Source organism: Gorilla gorilla, chromosome 13 (genome assembly GCF_029281585.2).
Source record: "Gorilla gorilla gorilla isolate KB3781 chromosome 13, NHGRI_mGorGor1-v2.1_pri, whole genome shotgun sequence".
NCBI classification, from domain to species: Eukaryota; Metazoa; Chordata; class Mammalia; order Primates; family Hominidae; genus Gorilla; species Gorilla gorilla.
In genome coordinates, this window is record NC_073237.2 from 114,889,907 (window position 1) to 114,907,308 (window position 17,402).

Consider the following 17,402-nt stretch of genomic DNA (forward strand, 5'->3'; position numbering starts at 1 on the left):
ACCCCTACCCTCTCTTTGGAGATTCTCTTACATGCCCTCAGGGAACTGTATTTTTTCAACTGACAACATGGGACTCGTTCTCCAATGTTCATTTTATTTTGGTGTTCCATTATAAGGCAGGCTATTCACCAGTTCTCTGACATAAGCATATAGACAGGAATGGGGCACAGTTTAATTCATACCACAGTAAGAACAATCCATAGCCTTTTGTTTGGATGAACAACCTGAGACAACTATGTATTTGATTTGGAAACAATTACTTTAAATTTGCTTAAGTCAAATATGTCACTTTGAAAAGTTTACCATTCATAAAGCATTGTTAATATAACCCATTTCAGCCACTCATTCTATTTTGTTTCAGATTTGTTATTGAACAGTGAGAAGGACAGAAGTGGAAGGATGAGGCCCCTCTCTTCCAGGGACTAACTGTCTAGTGTCCTGCATTCACATGGACACTGTTTGTGCAAGATATAGAATATTAACAATAGAGATCAAATCCAGAGGTTACAAACTGGTAGCCTAAAGGGCCTGCAGATATGTACGTATTTGACTTGAACTCTGTTGTCTCACCCCGGGTTCAAAAAATTAGTAATTAATTTCCCAAATTAAATAAAAAATATATTTAACATTTCACAAGAAATTCAGAAAATTCTGGTGTTTCCCTTACCTGGGCCTTAACTCCCTAGGTAGTAATCATCAGCTGTATGTAAGCAGTAGCTGTCCTGTGTAAAACACTCTAGGGCTCTCTACTTCACCCTGCCCAGCTTAAAACACAGTTTTATCATAACTACCTTGTCCCTGTGTGCATCTGAGCCCATGACCTCTGAAATAGTGATCTTTGACAAAACTACAATATGTATAGAGCAAGAGATTATTGATTTCAACAAGAAAGAGATCTGGGGAGATGACAAACTAACAAGTGAGTGCTTACTATGTTTTACAAACTTTATATATATTTTCTCTATTAATTCTTGCAACTATTGCCTAAAATAGGTAGCTTTATTGCTCCATTCTCACACTGCTATGAAGAAATACTCAAGACTGGGTAATTTATAAAGGAAAGAGGTTTAATTGACTCACAGTTCTACATTGCTGGGGAGGCCGCAGGAAACTTACAGTCATGACAATCATGGTAGAAAGCAAAGGAGAAGCAGGCACCTTCTTCACAGGGCTGCAGGATGAAGTGAGTGCAAGTAGGGGAAATGCTAGACGCTTATAAGCCTATCAGATCTTGTGAGACTCACTCATTATCACAACAGCATGGGAGAAACCATCCCCATGATCCAATTACCTCCATTTGGTCCTGCCCTTGACACTTGGGGGTTATGGGGATTACAATTCGAGGTGAGATTTGGGTGGGGACACAGAACCAAACCATATTGGCAGCACTGTAGCTCTTCTATATTTGAGGAAAATGAAGCTCAGAGATATTTAGATATGACCTAATTGGCAGAGCTAAGATGTAATTTAAATATAGCAGAGATGAAACAACCCAACAAAATTTGTTTTGTAAACAGACATATTTCTTTTTAGTTTACGTTGGTCAGGACAGAATAAGCTTATGCGGTGGTAATAAACTTGGATATATATCAATAACTCAATAGCTCAACAAATAGCAGTGGCTCCAGCATTCACCAGGACAGTTCCCTTACACGAAGTGACCAGTGATCTCAGCAGGATCTGTCTTGAGGCTTCATCATTGCAACAAGAGTTCTCCACAATCACTGTTGCAAGCAAAAGAGGGAACATGAACATCATGCATGGGCTTTCACTGTTTCAACCTAGGTATGTCACTTCTGTTCACAGTTCATTGTCAAAAATTTGTGGGAACTCCCTATCCATAAGCAAAAAGACTAAGAAGTCTTCCCCGTACCTGTGGCTAAGAGGGGAAAATGAGCACCAGTAGTGTCTACCATGATGATCTTGGGCAAATTACATGAAATATTTGTTTTACTTTCCTTATTGGCATAACAAACAAACAAACCAAACAAAAAAACACATAAAACCTGATACCTTTCTCACAGCATTTTGGCAGTGGTTAAGACAATGACTATGAGGAATGACTTCAAATGACCAGTAAATTAACCTCTTTGGGTTGCTATATCTGATAAAGACAGTGTGGAGGCATAGGCACAGTGCTTTTTTTAGAACTGAGCCAGGTAACTGAGCCATAGCCTCAGTTCCCATGCTGATAATTATGTAACTGCAGACAAGTCTCCAAGGTTTCATCTAAAAAATTGGACGATTGAACTGTAGGATCTCTAGGCTTCCCTCTGCTCCACAATAGTCTATATCTGCCATGAGTTTCTTACAGCAACTACCAGGTCTGTCGATCAGCACCTCACTTGCCTGTCCCTTGATCCAGCAGTTCTTTTGTTGGGAGAAATCTTGAGAAATGTGTTTTCATTTCAGGATTCCATCATGACCAATGCCCAGCACTGTGGTAGATGAAGAGTAAAGGTTTCCGTCAATGAATAACTACTCTAGGCCAGGACAATTGTAAATATAGTGTTAGAATCTGGACCACAAAACACACTTTGAAAGTGATATGGTTTGGATGCATGTCCCTTACAAATCTCATGTTGAAATGTAATCCCCAGTGTTGGAGGTGGAGCATAGTGGGAGGTGTTTGGATCATGGTGGTAGATCCCTCATGAATGGCTTGGTGCCCTGCCCATGGTAATGAGTGAATTGTTACTCTTTTAGTTCACAAGAGATCTGCTTGTTAAAAGGGACTAGTGCCTCTCCCCTCTCTCTTGCTCCCTGTCTTGCCATGTGATACACCGGTTCCCCTTTTGCCTTCTGTCATGATTTTATATTTCCTGAGGCCTCACCAGAAGCAGATGCTGGCACTATGCTTCTTCTACAGCCTACAGAGCCATGAGCCAAATAAGCGTTTTCTCTTTATAAACTATCTAGTCTTCTGTATTCCTTTATAGCAATGCAAAATTGACTAACACAGAAAGTATTCAATTTTGTAAAGGATTCAATGATTTTCAATGAAAAGAACTTCATCCTGGGATTCTGGAGACCTAGATTCTAGTTCTGAGTCTAACAATAGCCTGCTATGTATGGAATATCAAATTTTTATCCCTTCTCTTGGCCTCTGTTTCTTATCTGTAAATGTAATAACTAAAGAATGCATGGGTTTTATCTCTAGTCAAATCCAAAATATTGATGGTAAAAAAACATTAGTGGTCATGTTAGAAGGATTGAGAGCAAGTCTAGGATCAGCAAAAACATATAGCATGATTGATTAGACATGCTCTTTATGTGCGCAGAAAATGACAACGGTAATACATACAAAAGTTATGTATTCACTGTTTTTGGACTAGATAAACCTTGAGGCAACTGCTAACATTTTATCATGCTATGAATGAGCAAAATCCCTCTTAGAGAGAGGGTCCCTTAGACCTAGAATATCAGAAAGCGAATACTAACCGGCCAATTTCCAAGCCAAAATCTAAGAGCAAGCCAGAAATAAATAATAAGGTCCTGAGACCCGAAGAGAAACATTTGCTAGGCTGTGTGGAAGACCTGGAGGTAGAGGGTTAAGAGTTTCGAGCCTGAGCAGTCTGTAGTGTATGTCAGCCAAAAGGGGGCAGTAGAGGCCAGGCTCAGCAAAGTGGATTAGATGAACTAAGCAGGCCCCTCTGCTGCTGCTCTCTGCTGTAGATGCCAGCTTCCAGGTGACCACAGAGGGGAAATGCCTGATGCTTAAATGACAAAGCAGAAGTGGTTTTAGCCAAGGTGCACTTGTACCATGTGGAGAGGAAACTATGACTTTTCATTTGCTTTTAAATCATTCCCCCCTCACCATCTTGAACTTTCTGACCTGAACCAGCAAATTCACCCTAAGCGAGAACAGCAAATTGCACATCACTTGCTGACCTGGGAGGGCTGGACCAGAGCACCTGGCTATTTTCATGCAACCCCTGCCAGTGTTTATTTCTGCCTCTTGGAGTAAGGCTTGTTAGGAAGGAAAATTAACTCATCAGCTACTATTAGCAGGGCCTAATGACTGCCAGGTTTTTCTGGGAAATGGCAAACCTCTCACTGCCCTTCCCAGAAAGGCCTTCCTCCTGCCAGGAGGCTGTTTAATCAGAACCACAAACAATCGTGAATAAAGGGAAGGTAGTCATATTAAGCAGCGCCTGTCCTGTAGGGAACGCAATGATTGTAGAGGAAAAACACAGAGTGAAGCCTGCTTGCATCTCCCTGGGGTGTAGAGACTGACTTCCTCCCACAGTGTGAGAACAAGCTGCTCTCTGTTTTCCCCATGACCTCTCTCTGATGCTAATCTTGATCCTGTTGCCCACCCTTTTAGTGGTGATATATTCAGCCTACATTACATAATTATGGTTATATATAGTTATTTGCAATACAGCCTACATTTATTTTAACGATGAGTATTAAACGTCTTCTCCTCTCGTCATACCACTCTCTCCAAGGCTACATTGGTAACCTTCTAATTGATTTTTCTGTTTCAATTCTTACCTCTTTCAATCCATGCACTACAAAAAACAGCCAGGGTGATTTTTGAAAAACATGCTTGTGTTACTAACTCTTTTGGAAATTTTGTATAGTTTCCCATAGCATTTAAAATAAGTTTTCAACTTCTCACCATGACCTACCAGGTCCTACTTGACTTGTAACCTACCCACTCTTCCACTCCATCTCATGACACTATTCCCCATACACATTTGCCCCATCTTTCTTTTAAATCTTAGAAAATATGAGATGTCATATTGACTGACTGTACATGCAGAAGCAGAAATGTTCTTTCATGTATTTCTTTTTAAGAGCAATATTGTATTTTTCCAGAAGCCCCTCCAACAGTTGTTTTCTTATGGTCTTCTTGGCTAAAACTAAGTAAAAGGCCACATGTAAACCAATGACTATTAAGAGAAATGGAACCATATTGACTTAGATTCATTGTGATTCAATCCCCATGGTGACAATGAGTATAGCATTTTCTGAAGCACATTTAAGAATCTTAAAGTAAGGGAATAGCTGTTACATATAAAACCAATAATATCTCTGCAATTAAAAAAAATAGGATTTACCCAGGACATAGAACTTAATGAAGGTAATTGTACACATAAAGACTAGTTTGTGAAAAAGCACAGGTATTGGGAAATGTCAAGTCTAATTAGAGTATTTAAAATATCCCATTTAACTAGAATGTAGGGTGTGATAGGAAAGACAAGTAGATGATTGGAAATATCAGTTGGAAAATAATTATAGAGTCTCTGATGTCAAGCAATCATTTTTGAATGAATTAGAAAACTTTGGAAAATAAGTGACCAATTTGAAGTTTTAAATATTTTATATATCAAAAGCCTGACTCCCCAATAATTGAACTCCTTAAAGACATGTACAATCTCTTCTCCTAAAATAATAATTTTGCAGAAACTTTCATACATTCTTATATTTAGATAACCCTAAAAATCCACCAAAAAACTGTTAAAAATAATAAATTTCACCACAATTGCAAGATATAAAAGCAATGCAAAAATCAGTTGTGCTTGTAAATGCTAGCATTAACCAACAGAATTGAAAATAATCCCATTTATATTGGCAACCAAAGGAATAAAATATTCAAAAATAAACTTAAATGAAGAGGCAAAATACTTGTACATTGGAAACCACAAAACATTCCTAAAAAAAGAAAAAGATACAAATAAATGGAAAGACCTCTTCTGTTAATGGATTAGGAGACATAATATTGTTAAAATGTCTATAATATCCAAGTTATCTACAGATTCAATGCAATCCTTTTCAAATGTCCAGTGGCAGTTTTTGCAGAAATAGAAAGGCCATCCCCAAATTCATATAAAATCTAAAGGGACCCTGAATAGTCCAAGTAATCTTAAGGAAAAAACAACAATTCCTGATTTCAAAACATACCACGAAGAAATAGTAATCGAGATGGTGTGGCATAAAGACAGACATATAGATAAATGGAATAGAATAGAGAAACCAGAAATAAAACCATGCACATATTGTCAAATGAACTTTGCAAGGGTACTTACATTACACAACGGAGAAAGAAGAGTCTCTTCAACAAACATTGTTGGGAAAACTGGATATTCACATACAAATTAATGAAACTGAACCCGCATCTTACACTGTTTACAAAAATTAACTCACAATGGATTAAATATATAAACATAAGACTTAGAACAAGAAAACTTCTAGACGAAGATGTATTGGAAAAACTTCAGGACACTGGATTTGCCAATTATTTCTTGGTTATGACATCAAAGGCATAGGCCCAAAAACCATCACTAACAAATGAGACATCAAACTTCAAAACTTCTCAGCATAAAAGGAAACAATCAACAGAGTGAAAAGACAATCTAAAGAATGGCAGAAAATATTTGCAAATTATGTGTCTAATAAGGAGTTAATATCTAGAATATATAAGGAACTCTTATAATGTAACAATAACAGAAAAATAACTCAATTTTAAAAAGAGCAAGAACTTGAGTAGATAATTCACTAAAGATGTTTAAAAAAAGACCAGTATGTATAAGAAAATATGTTCAACGTTACTAATCATTAAGAAAAATGTAGACTAAAACCACAGTGAGGGCCAGGCATGGTAGCTCATGCTTGTAATCTCAGCACTTTGGGAGGCCACAGTGGGAGGGTCATTTGAGGCCAGGATTTCAAGACCAGCCAGAGCAACATAGCAAAACCCTTCCTCTACACACACACAAACAAACAAACGAGCAAACAATTAGCATGATGTGCACCTATAGTCCCAGTTACTCAGGAGATTGAGATGGAAGGATCAGTTTAGGCCAGGAAGTTGAGTTGGCAGTGGGTCATAATCCCACCACTGCACTCCAGCCTAGGTTATGGAGTGAGACCCTGTCTTAAAACAAGAAAACAAACAAACAAATAAACACAACCAGAATAAACTATCACTTCACACCCATCAGACTGACCACTATTAAAAGAACAGCAACAAGAAAATCAACAAGTGTTGGTGAAGATAGAAATTGGAACCCTTGTGTTCTGTTAGTGAGAATGTAAAATGATGCTGCCATTATGGAAAACAGTGTGGAGGTTACTAAAAACGTTGAAAATAGAATTACCATATGATCCAGCAATCTACTTCTGGGTAAGTATCCAAAACAAAGCAATATTTCAAGAGATATTTGAATACCGATGTTCATTACAGCATTATTCAAACTAGCCAAGAGGTAGAAACAACCCAAATGTCCATTGACAGATGAACAGATAAAAAAAAAATGTGGCATATTCATGCAATGGAATGTTATGGAGTCTTAAAAATGAAGAAAATCCTGTCATATACTACAACATAGATAGCTTTGATGACATTATGCTAAGTGAAATAAGCCAGTCAAAAAGACAAATATTATATGATTCCAGTCATTATATTATGTCATCCACCTAGAACCTGTGAAGATGGCCTTATTTAGAGAAAAGGGTTTTCACAGATACAGTTCAGCTCAAGGACTTGAGATGAGACTATGCAAGCCTAAAATTAAATAACAGGAGAAAAAGCAGAGGGTGATTTGAGACATGGAGACACAGGAAGAGAAGAAAGCCATGTAGAAATGAGAGTAAAGATGAGAGTGATGTCTACATGCCAAGGAATGCCAGGGTTTGCCAGTAGCCACCAATAGCTAGAAAAGATTCTCCCTCAGAGCTTCCAGAAGGAACCAATGCTTCTGATACCTTTCTTTCAGACTTCTGCCCTCCAGAACTATGGGAGAATAAGTTTCTGTTTTTGTAAACCGTAAAGTGTGTGGTAATTTGTTAGAGCGGCTCTAGGAATTTAATATAAATGATTTGATAATCAAAAGACAATGAGTATCACCATCAGTATAGATCAACATATTAGTAACTGGTGAATCCTGTAGTAATTACTTTATGTTTAGATGGTGATCAATATTTTTAGAATCTGCAAATTACTATGAATTCTTTACCTGTAAAAGTACACATGTCCAATACATTCACAGTCCTATATACAATTATGAGGTTGGGAACCTGTTAAGCCCAACCATGAACATAGAACACATATCTAAAACTACTCTCATTCTCACCTTCAATGATACATGATCTGAAACAAGAAAGACGAGTGAGGTTTTTATAGACACAAAAGAGAAGGACTGGAGACATGGTATTGAGGACTACAAAAATAGAAACATTGGGTTAGGTAGACACTAAATATTTGGAAGACTTTGAATCATGTGCCAAAGAATGTGGAGTTTGTCTTTTAATTACTAGGGATCCATCAAAACTTTTATCTAAGAGAATCATAATAGGAGCTTAATATATGTGCAAATGAACAAAGCCAATTACATTTAGGAAGTCCAATCAACACCTTGAAAAGAATAGATGATCTTTCACAACAAAATTATAATGCATGAGCTATGTGATCTAAGCTGCAGCATATAATTCACTAATATTCCAGCAACAAAGATGTCCAGGGAGCATACTTGGGGACATACGGAGCGTTATGAATTGCAGTCTTTCTTTGCAACTCCAAATAGACTATTATATATTTTCAAATTGCTTATTTCAAAGCAGAGTTAGTTTCTCCCATACGTACCAATTCATGTAACAACAACCTACAGAACAGCCCTCTGTGGCAAACATTATTAGATATTTAAAAGAGAAAAGGAAAAAAATACATGAAGTCATTGGAGGAAAGGGGCCTTTTCCTGCCTCTTGGGCTAGATGTCAATTCTCCAGGATTTCTTTCTCCTCTTTACAAGATAAAAATGTGACATAGCTGAGGACCCCCTGTAGAGAGAGAATAAAACATGAGATAGTATGTTTGGCCTAGGAAAGTGAGTACTGTGGAAAATTCTAGCAGACATATGTAGTGTGAAGGAGATCATGAATTAGAAAAGACTTGAATTTCAGAATCCGGGATCTGGAAGTTATTTACTGTATTCTCTTAGCCAAGTGATTTAAAATATCTCGGCCTTACTTTCTCTATCTTTAAAATGGAGAGAATACTCACCTCACAGAGAGTAATTAAATGACATAATATATCTGATTCTCTAGACAAAGATTGTTTGCTCAGAAAATATTGAATCCTTTTCATTGATGTAGAGAATGAAAGTAGAGAAGAAAATTAGGGACACGTGAAACAATTCTTTCAATGTATGGCCTGTCCATATATATATGTCGCATATTCCTGTGCTTAGGGGACTTCTTATATTTTAAGATATATGCAGTCCACAAGGCCTTCACTGATCACACTCACACTAAACTGGAAGCAAACGGAACACAATTCAAATCCCTATAGCCATTATTTTTCAATAAAATCATTTTGCATACTTGAGCTCCAGTTTCCTTATGTAAAGAGGGGGCAAAATAGCAACCCTAAAGCATACTTTGAGGGCAAAAAATAGTTTAATCTTATTCAAGCTCATCATAAAACACCCCTCTCCTTAGCTGTTAGAATTAAAAGTATGTGATAGTTCAACTTTTTCTTTATATTTTCAATGTTCTTTGTACATCTGAATTTTTTTCAGCTATTATAGTAGTTACTATTTCCAATTTGAATGGTTATTGTGTGTTCAACTGGGAAAATGACTTATTTATTATATGATGAAGGAGATGCAGTCATTATCTGCAATTTTCAAATGAGGAAAATGAGATTTGAAGATAAGAAGTGACTTTCCAAAATTTTACAAATAATAAATTGGAGCTGGGATTCATGTCCAACACTGTTTTTTGACTTCAAAGCCTGAATTCTCATTTTTTTTAATTTTTTAATTTTTTTTTGTTGAGATGAAGTCTCACTCTGTCACCCAGGCTGGAGTGCAGTGGCACGATCTTGGCTCATTGCAACCTCTGCCGCCTGGGTTCAAGCAATTCTCATGCCTCAGCCTCCCAAGTAGCTGGGACTACAGGTGTGCACCACCATGCCCAGCTAATTTGTGTGTGTGTGTGTGTGTGTTTTTAGTAGAGATGGGGTTTCGCCATGTTGGCCAGGCTGGTCTCAAACTCCTGACCTCAAGTGATCTGCCCGCCATGACCTCCCAAAGTGCTAGGATTACAGGTGTGAGCCACCACGCCTGGCCCAAAGCCTGAATTCTTTAAGTTTATGTTCACTATCTATGACCCTGAGGGACATACAATGTGCATCTTTCATTGATACCCTTTAGTAGTAGATCATGTCACCCCATGAGGAAAGCTGGAGGACACACGGGTCAATACATAGCTTGGTCCTACTGGGCAGTAGTGGAAATAGTTGTAAAAGTTGGAATCAGAAGATTTGGGTTTGAGTTCTGGTTCTGACCTTAAACAAGTGACTCACCCACACTGAGCCCCTGTGAAATGTTGATGGTACCACCACACAGAGCTTTGCTATTCCGATCTATAACAGAGGGATAGTGATGGTGCCTACCTAAAAGGCTCATCCTGAGGATCAAATAACATCATTGAAATCTTGGTGGTGTGCCTGATGGTGGGGAGTGCTTAATAAATAAGTCTCAACTATTGTTATAATTCTGAATCACACTCTGACTATAACAGACTGGCACAGTATTGGGTTTTATGTCTTTTGCTGTGTTTCGATGGGTCGGTAATATCTGTGTTATCTAGAGATTTGCAGAGGAAAAGGAGAGCAACACATCTAGGCCTGAATAAATTCAGCTTGTAGAAAGAAACAAAAATACTGTCCTTATCAGAGATGGAGCTAGCTCCATAACATATTTTTAGAGTGGAGGAAGCTGAGTCACGTGGGGAAGTGTGTGTGGCTTAATGGTGTTGATCACAGAGGACTTCATGATGAGTGAAACAATAACATGGAATCAGAAACCTTTGGCCCAGATTTTGTTTCTGGTGCTAATCAATTGCTCAGCCTTGGGAAAGCCACTTTACCTCTTTGAGCTCTGTTCTTTTATGAGTAAAATGTAGTCATCAAGACTAATTTTATAGAACTTCTGTAAGGATAGATTAGAAGATAGTTAATGCAGAACATAGCACATCTTGGTAATTTAAGAAATATTTCTTGGGAGTCTGCTTTCAATCTTTTACTTGTATTTAAGCAGAATACCTTTTCAAGTGAACTGTTACCCTGAATAAAACAATTGTCACAGAGCTGCTCTGGTACAAGGAAGGTGGAAGTCAGGAAGCCCTAAGGTTAGAAATACCCTGGCCAGCACTCCCCAGGGATTGCTCTTTAGTGTGAAACCAGTCTGGGTTTCACAATCATGTTCTCTAGATATTAGGCTCTAATTAGTAAGTCTTGTGACACATTTCTGAAAATCAGACAGTAGGCCCATAGAATAATAGAATTTTCAATTTGAGCAGTACTTTCAAGATAACGTTATCTAAGCTTCCTCCATAGCTTTCATTTATCTGTGTTCATTCAATTACTTATTCAACAAATACAGGATGCCTGTTCTGTGAAAAGCATAGGAGGAGGGAAAACAAGAGAAAGAAGCATTTGCTGTTTCTCTGTCTGCTGTTTTTTTATTCTTTTCCAAGGGAAGGAAATGGAAATCCTTCAGATTGCAAGAAACATACAGGGCCCTATTTACAGCTGGACAGAGTTACTGTGTATTAAATTGCTGTGCTCTTTTTCATACTTATATCTTACATTGCTCTCAAATTCTGTGCTATTGGTCTAATAAAAAGGACAAAAAATATATATCTTGGGAAGACCTATACAAGCAAGTTGTATCCACTTTTAATAAAACCGAATAAGCAAACTGATCATCACTTGGGTTTCTGTATTGTAAATCCAATCACAGTAAGATTTCAAGATCCAAGAATAGCTTACAATGAGATAGAACTATGTATATTTCAACTGGAATCTATAGGAATCCCATGTTGGAATGAAAAGGGCATGAATACTTGCTTTAAAAATATTGTCTTATTCTCATTTGATATTAATTGTGGTTTGTATAATTCTCAGGATGAAAACTATTTGAATTTTTAAAAGTCAGGTATTTCTGTATTCTCTTACCCAGAGGCTTTCAATTTGAGGGGCAGCAGTGACATTTGCCAATGTGTACTGATATTTCTGGTGGTCACAACTGGAGAGGGAGTGCTGCTGGCATCTAATGGGTAGACAGCCATGATCTGCCTGTGATTCATAGGACATGTTCCCAAAATAAGAGAAACATATAGTTCAAAATGCCCATAATGTCATCAGTTAACATTGCAATCTCAATGATATCTCTAACAGATGTCATGGGCCCAACTAACCAAGCATTTGTAGTCTATGCCAGTCTAAATTCTGCAAGCGTGTTCCCAAAAACAGCAATCTTGGCTTTCACTTGGAACTCATTAGAAGTCCAAATTCTTAGTCCCCACTGCAGACCTACAGAATTAGGAACTCTGGAACCTGAACCACGAATCTGTGTTTTAATAAGCTGTCCATGTGATTCTAATATGTGCTCAAATTTGAGAACCACTGTTCTAGGCTCTGGTGGGAGACATGAAAACACACTAATTACTCCAAAATTAGGTGAGATAAACACCTAAAAGAAATGTAGAGAGCCCAGGAGTGACTGATGTTTCAAAGAGAAGATTGCTTTTGAGCAGAGCTTTAGACATGGGTAGTATGTTGCCTAATTGGAATGGGATGATGGAGTAAATATCATGAACAAAGGCAAAAGATGGTATAAATTATGAGAGATTTTCAAGGCATTCTAAATTCAAGGAATGTGTACATCAAGAGGAGTAGTGGCAATTCAATGGAAAAAAAACTGGGGTCAGACAGGTTATGCATGTAAAGAATTCTAAGCCAAAGACTTTGCCAATCCAAGTTAGTATTAGGATAATGTAGCAGCAAGGATGATACTCTTACAAATCAAGACAGTGTGATAATGATGGGCAAAAGAAATGGTATGCAATGGGGGAAGAATCTAAGTATGAAGTTAAAATCTTTATGGAATAAATATTATAGTAATAATATTCAATATTTTCATTTCTTTGAATTAACCAGTGCACTAAGATTCACAAAACTTTCTTGAGGAAAGAGTGACATTTTTCATATAAGCAAGGCACACATGTACATTATCATATAGTCATACACATACAGCTACAGTAGAAACCACAACCAACAGTCACTGACTAAGCAGTCCTAAAGAGGTATCTCAAGCATCACTTCTCTGAAGGAGTTAGAAGTCAGTCCTAAAGCAATAATATACAGCCAGAAATCCAAGTTTCAAGAAGAAGAGAGCAAGGACAAGTGGGCCAGTATAAATGAGGAGGTAGCAATAGACCCTGCACATTAGATGCTTCCTTCAGTGTGCAGGAAAAGAGCATCTGTCATGCTCATCCTAAACTTGAACCCACTGTTTCCCATTTCAAATCCATTCTACTCCTGAGGTCATTATTTGGGTTGAATCTCATTTTAGAGATGACTACCTCCAGGAAAGATTGTTTCATTTTATAAAAGTTACAATCATAAGAAAGGTTGTTCTTACATCAAACTAAAATTTCCCAGCTAACATGTCTGCTTGTATTCTGTAGTAGCCATCTGCATCTACATGGAACAAGCTTCTTTTTTATGTATCAGTCTTTGATTATTTAAGGTTGTCTTTCAAGTTCCCTTGGATTTATTTAATTTTTTCTATATCAGAAGAATATCCACCTTCTTTAATATTTCTAATACTTCACAATATTCTACTTTCTTTACCACTTTGGTTGCTTTCCTTTGGATATGGCTTAGTTCAATTAGGTAGCTCTAAAAAATAGGTAAAATTAAATCTAAAAATTAGCTCTAAAATTAGGTTGCTCTAAAGAGGCTCCTTTAATTGAACCCAATATTCCAGATAGAATACTGACAGTACGGAAAATGCTGCAATTATGGGCTCCTGTTATCCTGACACTGTATTTATATTAATGAGCTCAGGCTAGGTACTTGACTAGTGACCAGAGTGTGATTTTAATTGCCAAAACCACGGTAGTATTTCCTTAAAGGCAATTGAAACTCTTCAGAAATGTTGGAGACCTTTCCTGAGGCTGCATAATTATATTTTTAAACTGCTTTCAATTTCCCATGACAAGTTTGGAGTGTCTAAAGATGGCAAAGTGAAGGAGATAAATAGATTATTGATCAGACAGGCTTGTAATTCCTTAGCGAATTGGATTTAGTTTCTTCATTGAGATCAGGTCAACGCCATAAATCTCTTTAAAAATCAATGCAACAGAGAGTGCTATGAGCTAGGCTTGAAGACATTTCTCTGGCTGCTTTAGAGCTAGGAGCTTGGCACCCACTCCAAAAATAAAGGATGAAAAGGATTGGAAAATGATTATATGAAACACTCAGATGCTGGGCATGTGGGTAAGGTGCCTGGTGGGAGTCAAGAGACTTGGAAACTCTTGGCTTGGACACCATCGTATGTGACCTTGGGCAAATCACTTCAACATTGATCATCTTATATGTTACAATGATGAACTTAGACCACACATAATCCAGTGTCTTTTCTGAGTCTCAATCTGATTCTGGGAAATTCAGGACAGTTCGTTGCTTGACAGTCGTCTTTGTCATCCTAGAGTTTTGAAGACAGTATATCATGATAAAAAAGAAAAAAAGAAAAACAGAAACTTGGAAATAGGCAGACTAGTATTTACATTCCTTCTCAACCTCTTAATCATTATAGAGACATGAGAAAGTTAAGTAACCTCTTTGAACTTTATTATTCCCTTCTGCAAAGTAGATGAATTACACACTTTATATTCTATGGGGCAATACAGTACCTGGCCTATGATAGGCAGTCATGTCATGGCAATTATTATTTTTCTAGAAGACAGTCTGGAATATTGGAACAAACCCATATCATTATCCCAGTTATTGTCAATGGAATGGAAAGGAATTTTGTATTATGGCTTGGGCTCTTCACTAGGTCATCTGGTATGCACTTTTATTTTACACTGGTGTTTATAATGATTCCTTCTCTTCTCGTTGCAGGCAGCAGGTCCTTGCAGTTCTACACTCAGATTGTCATATCTCTAATCCAATCCTGAAAAAGCCATTTAATCTAGCATTTAACCATGCTCTTTTCGTTAAATTGTGATTAATAAGGGAGCATGGGACAACTACACATACACAGTAAGTTTTAGCCTCTGTCCCAGTCCACATCTTATTTTGCCTCTCTTTCCTTACTCAAGTTTCCTCTAAGCCATGAGACAAGAAACTTCTACATTGTAATTGATGCTTCTATTAATTCTTTATCTGATTCTTGCCTTGGGGCTTAAATTATATTTTTTCCTGCCTTCTTTTCTATCTGGCCCTAGCCCTTGCCACCAGACATTGCCTAGAATGCAGCGAATAATTAGCCAAACATCAGACATCCGTGAAGCTGTCAAGTCCAGATTCCTTTCTTGTTTTTGATTTTAAATTATTATCCTGGACTCGTTCAACTACAAAACACTTCCTGATTGGACAGGAACCTATATGACTCACCATGATTATTTGAGCTGGTAGTGCTTACCTTACATCTAACTGTGCCAAGGGATGGGAGGCATGACATGGTAGTGCTACATCAGATTTCTTCATTTCATTATTTTCTCCCTCTCCCCAGTGCTCTGTACTCACTAAAATCATGACATCCCTCATGATACTGTGTACCAGGAATTGTATTAAGTGATAACAGTTTGCTGTGATTATTCTGTCCTCATCAAACTCTATGCAATGGTTTCTGGGTAGAAGTGATGTGTTCCATGGCCATGTCTGTTCTTTTAAGAATCTCCCTGAACAGTCCTCTATACCTTCATTCCCATCTGTGTGTAGAAGAGCAAAACAACTGTTACAACAAGCAACTCCAAAGTTTGATTGCTTGACAAAATGAAAGTTTAGATCTCACTCTCAGAAATATTCAAAAGTGGCTTTTGCATCAAGTAACTCATCTCCAAGCAATTCCTCAGGGACTCAGGTGCCCAGGCTCCTTACATCCTGCAACTCTTCTGCTACATAGAGCCTTGGCATGTATTGTTTCCAAGCTACCTTGACTAGCACAGATAGCTACAGAAGACAGAATAAAAGTGGCACGAAAGGGCAGGTAGGAATAATTGTAAAGCCCTTTGAAAATACATCCTGGCTTCTGCAGTGAGCCTATCAATGTCCACATTCAAACAAACAAACAAACAAAAAACAGAAAAACCTTAGAAAGATGATATTGGCATATGAACAATTCCCATTGTCTTGCCTGAAACTCCAAACCTATTGCCAATGAAACCTACTCCCAGCCTGATAAACTTGGGCCACCAGAAGGACAAGTCAAAATTTAGAGAGAAAAATGGTAGTAAGGATGTTTGAACAGATGCACTGCAGATAACTGCATTTTAAAATTGTGGTTTTGGTAATTCCTCATTGAGACGCTCCATTTGTTTTACCATATTTATCCACTTTATTTATTTTGCATGAAGAAAATGCATAAGTGTTTAAAGGATTTGGCACAACGTCTCATTGTGAGGCTGACATAGTCACAAAAGGCATAAGAAGAGGACGCAAAAGCAAATTGAACTTGATGCTATGAGGAAGTAAGAAGAAAACAGAAGACTGGAGTACACAGTGATGGAGATAGATTGAATAACATCCAACTTTGTGTCCGTGGAACTTCTCAGGATATTGTAAAGCATAATGGGTAAAGTCTGTAATATGTAGGATTGCACTACCCAAATTTAAAAGCACATGTGAACATTCCCATGGGTTAACACAATAAAGCTTAATTTCTTACACACATAATTGTCCAACATGAGTGTTCCTGGTCAGTCGAATTGAGGATGCCATCTTTTTCTCAGTCGTTCTGGACTGTATTAGTTTCCTATTGCTCCTGTAACAAATTACCCCAAACCTAGTGTCTCAAAAGAGCACACATATTTTATCTTACAGTTCTTGAGGTGAGAAGTCTAAAATTGGCTGACAAGTCTGTACTCCTTCTGGAGAAGAATCTGTTTCCTTGCCTTTTGTTTGTGGAGCTGCATTGTTCTCAGTCCAGCCTCTGTTTCTGTTGTCACATTTCCTTCTCCTGCCCTGACCATCTTCCCTTCCTTCTTTAAGGATCTTTGTGATTATATTGACTCACTCAGATAATCCAGGACCATCTCCCTATCTCAATATTTGTATTTGGTCACATCTGCAAAATCCCGTTGCCATGGAGGGTTGTGTATTCATAGGTCCAGGGATTAGTTCACGGACACCTTTAGTGAGTAAGTGCCGTTATTCTGCCTACCACAAGAACCACAGATAAGAAGGATTTTCCAACTTCCATAGAAGGTTTCTAAGGTAGCCCTGAGTATCAACATTCACCTGGGGAATGGAGAAAGAGAGAAATATTTGCCCCTGGGAGGATTTTATGACTGCGGACTGACAAAAACATATAATATGTACATGAACTCTTGTTTTGTTCTCTTCTTTCAGGGTATGTAGAAAACTCCAAGTTGCATGT

At 37.7% G+C, this 17,402-nt stretch overlaps 1 long non-coding RNA gene across 1 annotated transcript in view; it reads right to left on the minus strand.

Moving 5' to 3' along the window:
* Positions 1–2,351: 2,351 nt before the first annotated feature.
* LOC109028285 (uncharacterized) overlaps positions 2,352–17,402 on the minus strand; it is a 71,720-nt gene continuing 56,669 nt past the window's right edge. The window contains exon 5 of the long non-coding RNA XR_002007297.3: positions 2,352–2,438. This is a non-coding gene — a long non-coding RNA (uncharacterized lncRNA). The remainder of the gene's footprint in view (positions 2,439–17,402) is intronic.